This window comes from Oncorhynchus tshawytscha, linkage group LG20 (genome assembly GCF_018296145.1).
Source record: "Oncorhynchus tshawytscha isolate Ot180627B linkage group LG20, Otsh_v2.0, whole genome shotgun sequence".
In the NCBI taxonomy this organism is placed as follows: domain Eukaryota; kingdom Metazoa; phylum Chordata; class Actinopteri; order Salmoniformes; family Salmonidae; genus Oncorhynchus; species Oncorhynchus tshawytscha.
The window spans coordinates 15,340,579-15,346,578 of NC_056448.1; positions in this window are offsets into that span (position 1 = coordinate 15,340,579).

Sequence of the window (6,000 nt, forward strand, 5' to 3'; positions counted from 1 at the left end):
TCTCGTGAGTGAAAACATCCGAAGCTCATCAAAGGTAAACAATTTAATTTGATTGCTTTTCTGATTTCCGTGACCATGTTACCTGCTGCTAGCTGGACAAAATGCTATGCTAGGCTATCGATAAACTTACACAAATGCTTGTCTAGCTTTGGCTGTAAAGCATATTTTGAAAATCTGAGATGACAGGGTGATCAACAAAAGGCTAAGCTGTGTCTCAATATATTTCATTTGTGATTTTCATGAATAGGAATATTTTCTAGGAATATTTATGTCCGTTGCGTTATGCTAATTAGTGTCAGACGATGATTGCGCTCCCTCATGAGGGATGGGGAGGCATTAGAGGTTAAACATGGCCATGCATTATGCAGCCACTGCCACCCTATCTACAGCTTCATACCTACATTTACATTTTAGTTATTTAGCAGACGCTCTCATCCAGAGCGACTTAGAGTTAGTGAATTAATCTTAAAATAGCTAGGTGATACAACCACATATCTCAGTCATAGTAAGTAAATGTTTCCTCATTAAGGAGGTCATTAACAAAGTCAGAGCTTGTAGGACAAGTCACAGTGCAGTCAAAAAAAAACAGATTATCCTGTGTTTTATATACAGTACCATCAGAAAGTATTTACACCAGAAAGTATTTACCACATTTTATTGTGTTACAAAGTGGGATTAAAATGGATTCTATTGTCATTTTTTTTGTTAACAATGAACTCAAAATACTCTGTAATGTCAAAGTATTTTTTTTATATTAATGGAAAATAAAACACTCATATTTTGATTTGATAAGTATTCAACCCCCTGAGTCAATACATGTTAGAATCACCTTTGGCAGTGATTACAGCTGTGAGTATTTGTGAAGAAGTATCTAAAATCAGTTTATATTGCAGATAGATTGCGGCTTCTATCAGTGTAATAATCTGCATAATTTCCATTCCCCCATATATTTTTTGGTAAATATATAGATTTGTTTTGTATATTTTCCTTATTCATTCTTTTCCCCTAACCCTACCATCCCTCCACTAATTGGAGTGAACTAATAGACAACAATATTTAGGATTCTACCTCCCGCTAATACATACTTTATACTTTGTACATTTTACATTAGTTATTTTGGCCCACCCTTCAGCTCCCCTCAACCCCCCCCATATATCTCTGAAAACCATCCAGTTTTGATTTATATTTGCCATATATTTTTTGTAACAGTGCTATGATGTTTCCAAAATGTTCTGTACCCTTCTATTCTCATAGTTTCTACAGATTGTAATTTCAACATAACATTTTTTGCTAAGAGTATTATATTATTGATCGATTGACTTTGACTTTTCAAATCACCCAGCAGTACTATTTGCAGAGTTAATTCCAGTAAATGTTGCAATTCTTGAGTCATTCCTGAACCTGCGTGTCACGTCCTGACCTTAGTTCCTTTTGTATGTTTCTATTTTAGGTTGGTCAGGGCGTGAGTTGGGGTGGGCATTCTATGTTTTGTTCTTGTGTTTATATTTCTATGTGTTTGGCCTGGTATGGTTCCCAATCAGAGGCAGCTGTCAATCGTTGTCTCTGATTGAGAACCATACTTAGGCAGCCTGTTTTCCCACTCTTGTTTGTGGGTGGTTATTTTCTGTTTCAGTGTTGTTCACCATTCGGGACTGTTTTGTTTTTTCTTTATTCGCTTGTTCGTTTGTTTCCTGTGTTCTTTGTAATAAAGATGACGAACACTTACCACGCTGCATATTGATCTGATATTTCCTACTCCTCCTCAGAAGAGGAAGACGACAACCGTTACACTGCGACCAAAAACAAGTTACACATGGGCAATACCAAAACAAGTGATACAATGATTCTGCAGAGCTGGGATGGGATGGTTGTACCCCCCATATATATATATATATATATATAACATTCTATTGGTTGCAATAATTGTATATAATCATTTAATTTAACAACTCTAAGTTATGAATCTGGCGTCGTTTTGTGTATCAGTTCATACACCATGTGCCATGGAATCGAAAATCTCTTCTTAACTATTTTGCAGAAACAGAAATTAAAATGGTATACTTTTTTATTCATCACAATTGTCTTTAACCAGTTTGGGTCTTTAATGCAGGACCAACAGACAAGTTCCTTACGTTCTCCCCCTTCCACTTTCCTCTTCCATTTTTGCGGAAATGCAATTAATTGGTTGTAATTTTGGATAGGGGAGACCATATATTTGTGTTAGCTGCATGTGTGACATAACTCCACCATTCCTGTTTATGATATTATTTACAAAGATTATAAATGTTCTCCAAAAATAATGTTGCTTTATCAATTAGTAGTATTTGAGTTTAACTATAATATTTGTTCTAAAAATTGTTCTGTATTTTCTGGTGGATAAAACTGAAATTGCAACAAACTTTCTACGGCTTGTTGAGCAGCATTTTTTTTAGATTATTTCATTTTCAATTAACCGAAAGTGAGAGGTTGTAATCTGAATAAAGGGAAAAAGGCCATTCTTGAACATGGGGTGGGCCATTCTTACTCATCTGCTAGAGAACCAGTTTGGATTTAAGTATAGCTTTTGTATGACTGCAGCATTTAGTGAGAGGTCTAATACTTTATTATTTTAATCATTTCTGCCCTTCGAATTCATATTCATTACATAAACAGGATCGTAAAAAAATGTCTGGTGCGCAATCCCAAATAAAGTTGAATATTTTTTGTTCATATAATTTAAAAATCAAGCAATTAGGTGTAGGCAGGGCCATAACGGCAAATAATTAATCAGGGTGATTTTTACACAAATAGACAGGTATTTTCCTTTCCATGGTAGCAAGATCTTATCTATTTTTGCTAACTTTCTGTTAAAATGTATTGTAGTGAGATCATTTCTTTCTTTCAGGATATGAATACCTAGTAAGACCACTTCACCGTCAGACCATTACATTGGCAAACTACACAGTAATGTAAAAGTAGTATTTTTTATGTAAATATATTTAAGTAAATATTTATGTATTTCATTTTTTATGTATATTTTTGTAAAATAAAAACATGTTTCCACTTTGTTAATAAGGGGTATTGTGTGTATAGGCTGAGAATTATTTTAAATGTAATCAATTTCGAATTCTGACGGAAACACTAAACACTACAACTAAATGTGGAATAAGTCAAAGGGGTAAGAGCACTTTCTGAAGGTATTGTATATGACTACATTATGAGGTTGGAATAATACTGTGAAGATTATGATAATGCCCTTTTAGTGTAAAAGCTGTTTGAAAAGATATCCTGATGTTTGTCTGTTTTGGTGGGAGGGAGTTTTGGCCTTCCATGGTGACATCACCATGCGGTAGATTAGTTAATAGACCAACAAGAAAAAGTTCCTAACCTCTCTGCCAATAACAGCAAATGTTCTGCTTTCCCCTCCCTACTCAAACCACTCCCACATACTCCTAGCAAAATTCATGCTTGAGAAAATTCTCTTTGCTAATAATTTTTTTTTTGTCCCTTTAAATTGAAAACAATCACATTAAGGTATTAAATTGTTACCCAGAAATGATTAAATGTTTTGATAAAAACTGCTGCATTGGACCTTTAAGATACTCTTTGAAGAGTTAGGGTTTCAGTTTTCAGAAGATGGGCAGGGACTCTGCTGTCCTAGCATCAGAGGAAAGCTGTTTCCACCATTGGGGGCCCACTGCAGCTGTTCCACTCACTGGAGCCCCACAATGAACTAGTTAAAGGAACAGGGGATATATATTTGTGAGAAAAAGGAATTTACATAATGTGACAAGATACAGATCTATAAAACCTAATGGATCAATTAGGTCCAATTACAGGAGGCTAGAGTTTCTTATCCCCTCCAGTTTAACTTTGGGCAGCCTGTGGTCCTCCACTTTAATGCCAATGGAAATGCATTCTCCAAGCAAAACATTCTCAAGGGCACATTAGAATGTTGTTGATGATAAATAAATATTCATATGTGTTGGGTATTGTTGTTTTATCAGAATAATCATTGTTGGTTTGATCCAGTTGTTTGGGTTTGTTGTTTCATTTCATATTTCATTTTGCTGAATTTGAGAAGCATTTTTCATGCAACGTTAATTAACCTCCTTTACATCTTTGTTAAATGAATGGAAGGCAGAAACAGATTTAAAAAAAAGGAAAGGCCAGAGTTGTATTTTTGTTTCCCCTCTCGTGCAGGTTTTTGAGTCGTTGGGAGCTGGCTGAGCTAGGAGGCTGCACCTTTGTTGAAGTACATTCTCCTGTGATAGATAAGAAGAGCCATCCAAGGTTAGTGCCGGAAGGGATTGGAGAAAACAGCCTATTTTACACTGTTCTTGTGGAAAAGAAAAGCTGAACACCGCAGCTCAATCAGGTGTAAGAACATTGACTATCCAGTAGCAGCTCACTTTGTTGAAGCTAACCATCCAATCTTCGCCCTCAAATACACAGGCATTGAGCACGTTGCTCTACCAAGGAGAGGAGGTAACATGGAGATCCTGCTACTACAGAGGAGGCTTACTGGATATCCTATCTAAAAACCATTGGTCTGAATATTGACTTCTGAATACTGATCTCAGGCCCTTATGAACAATTCCTTATTTTTTTGAACAAGTCTTATAAATGGATATATTCTCTCTAAAGCTTATTAGCATACACCTAATATGTTCCCTCTATTGATGACACTTTTTATGCATTAAAGGGTTAACCAAAAGATTACATGTATCAAATATTAAATTAAATACGAAACAATTAAATGTGTGAAATTTAATTGAACAATAATGTATGTTGATGCTAATATTATGTACAATATTAAATTGTTTCCATTGTTACGGTTTTCTTCCGTCGAAAGAGAGTCGGACCAAAATGCAGCATGGTTAGTTCGATACATCTTCAATAGATGAAAAAACATGAACAATGCAAAAACAATAAACGTAACGTGAAAACCTAAACAGTCTATCTTGTGCTAACACACACAAGGACATGAACAATCACCCACAAAACACTAAAAGAATATGGCTGCCTAAATATGGTTCCCAATCAGAGACAACGAGAATCACCTGCCTCTGATTGAGAACCGCCTCAGGCAACCATAGACTTTGCTAGAACACCAACTAAGCCACAATCCCAAAACCTACGTAAAAACCCAATACACAAACACACCACAAAATAAACCCATGTCACACCCTGGCCTGACCAAATAAATAAAGAAAACACAAAATACTAAGACCAGGGCGTGACATCCATATGATAACAATAGCCTAATATATTTCATATTCCATAAACTATTGTTTTTTAACAGTTTCACTAATTCATTCTAATTAACTTAATCATTATGGCACATCCCTCACGATTGTCATTGATTGCACTAATTGCACCGTTTGTCTGGTTCAAGTATTCATGATATTACCTTGAAGAAGGTCCAGTGATGCTGAAATGAGTTTAAATATGGAGTGTGTGACTCTCTTTATTATTTATATTTATTTTTATAGTTTACAATGATATAACACACAGAAGACCAGAGTTGGGGAGTAACGGATTACAAGTAAGGGATTGCAACAAAAACAAAGGTAATTGTAAGAGCAGGAATAGGCATTTGCAGGCTACAGTCCAATCCATGTCTTCCAATGGTGCGACTACTGTCAGCATTCAAAGATTATCCAAGTTGAATAAACTCTTGGAGCTAAGGATGACAGCAGTGGTGTAGTTGACAGTGATACTTACGGATTGTGGTTGTTTTGGATGGCTGTTCAGAAATCTAAACGTGTATTTGAACCCAATAATTTAATTCAAGAAGTTTAAGCTGCCTATCAATCCTTGTTTTTGAAACCAGTGGACAGCCAGTGAAATATGTGCTATTGCAACAGCTGCATAGTGCGGATCCCAGCCTATGGAATAAAAGTGGGCCTTTTATTGCTCAATCTAATTCATGCTGATAAAAAAAGAAATACATAAGCCTAATGTACACATGCTCAAACTCACACACTTTTAATAGACTTTAAGGGGAAATCTGTAGTT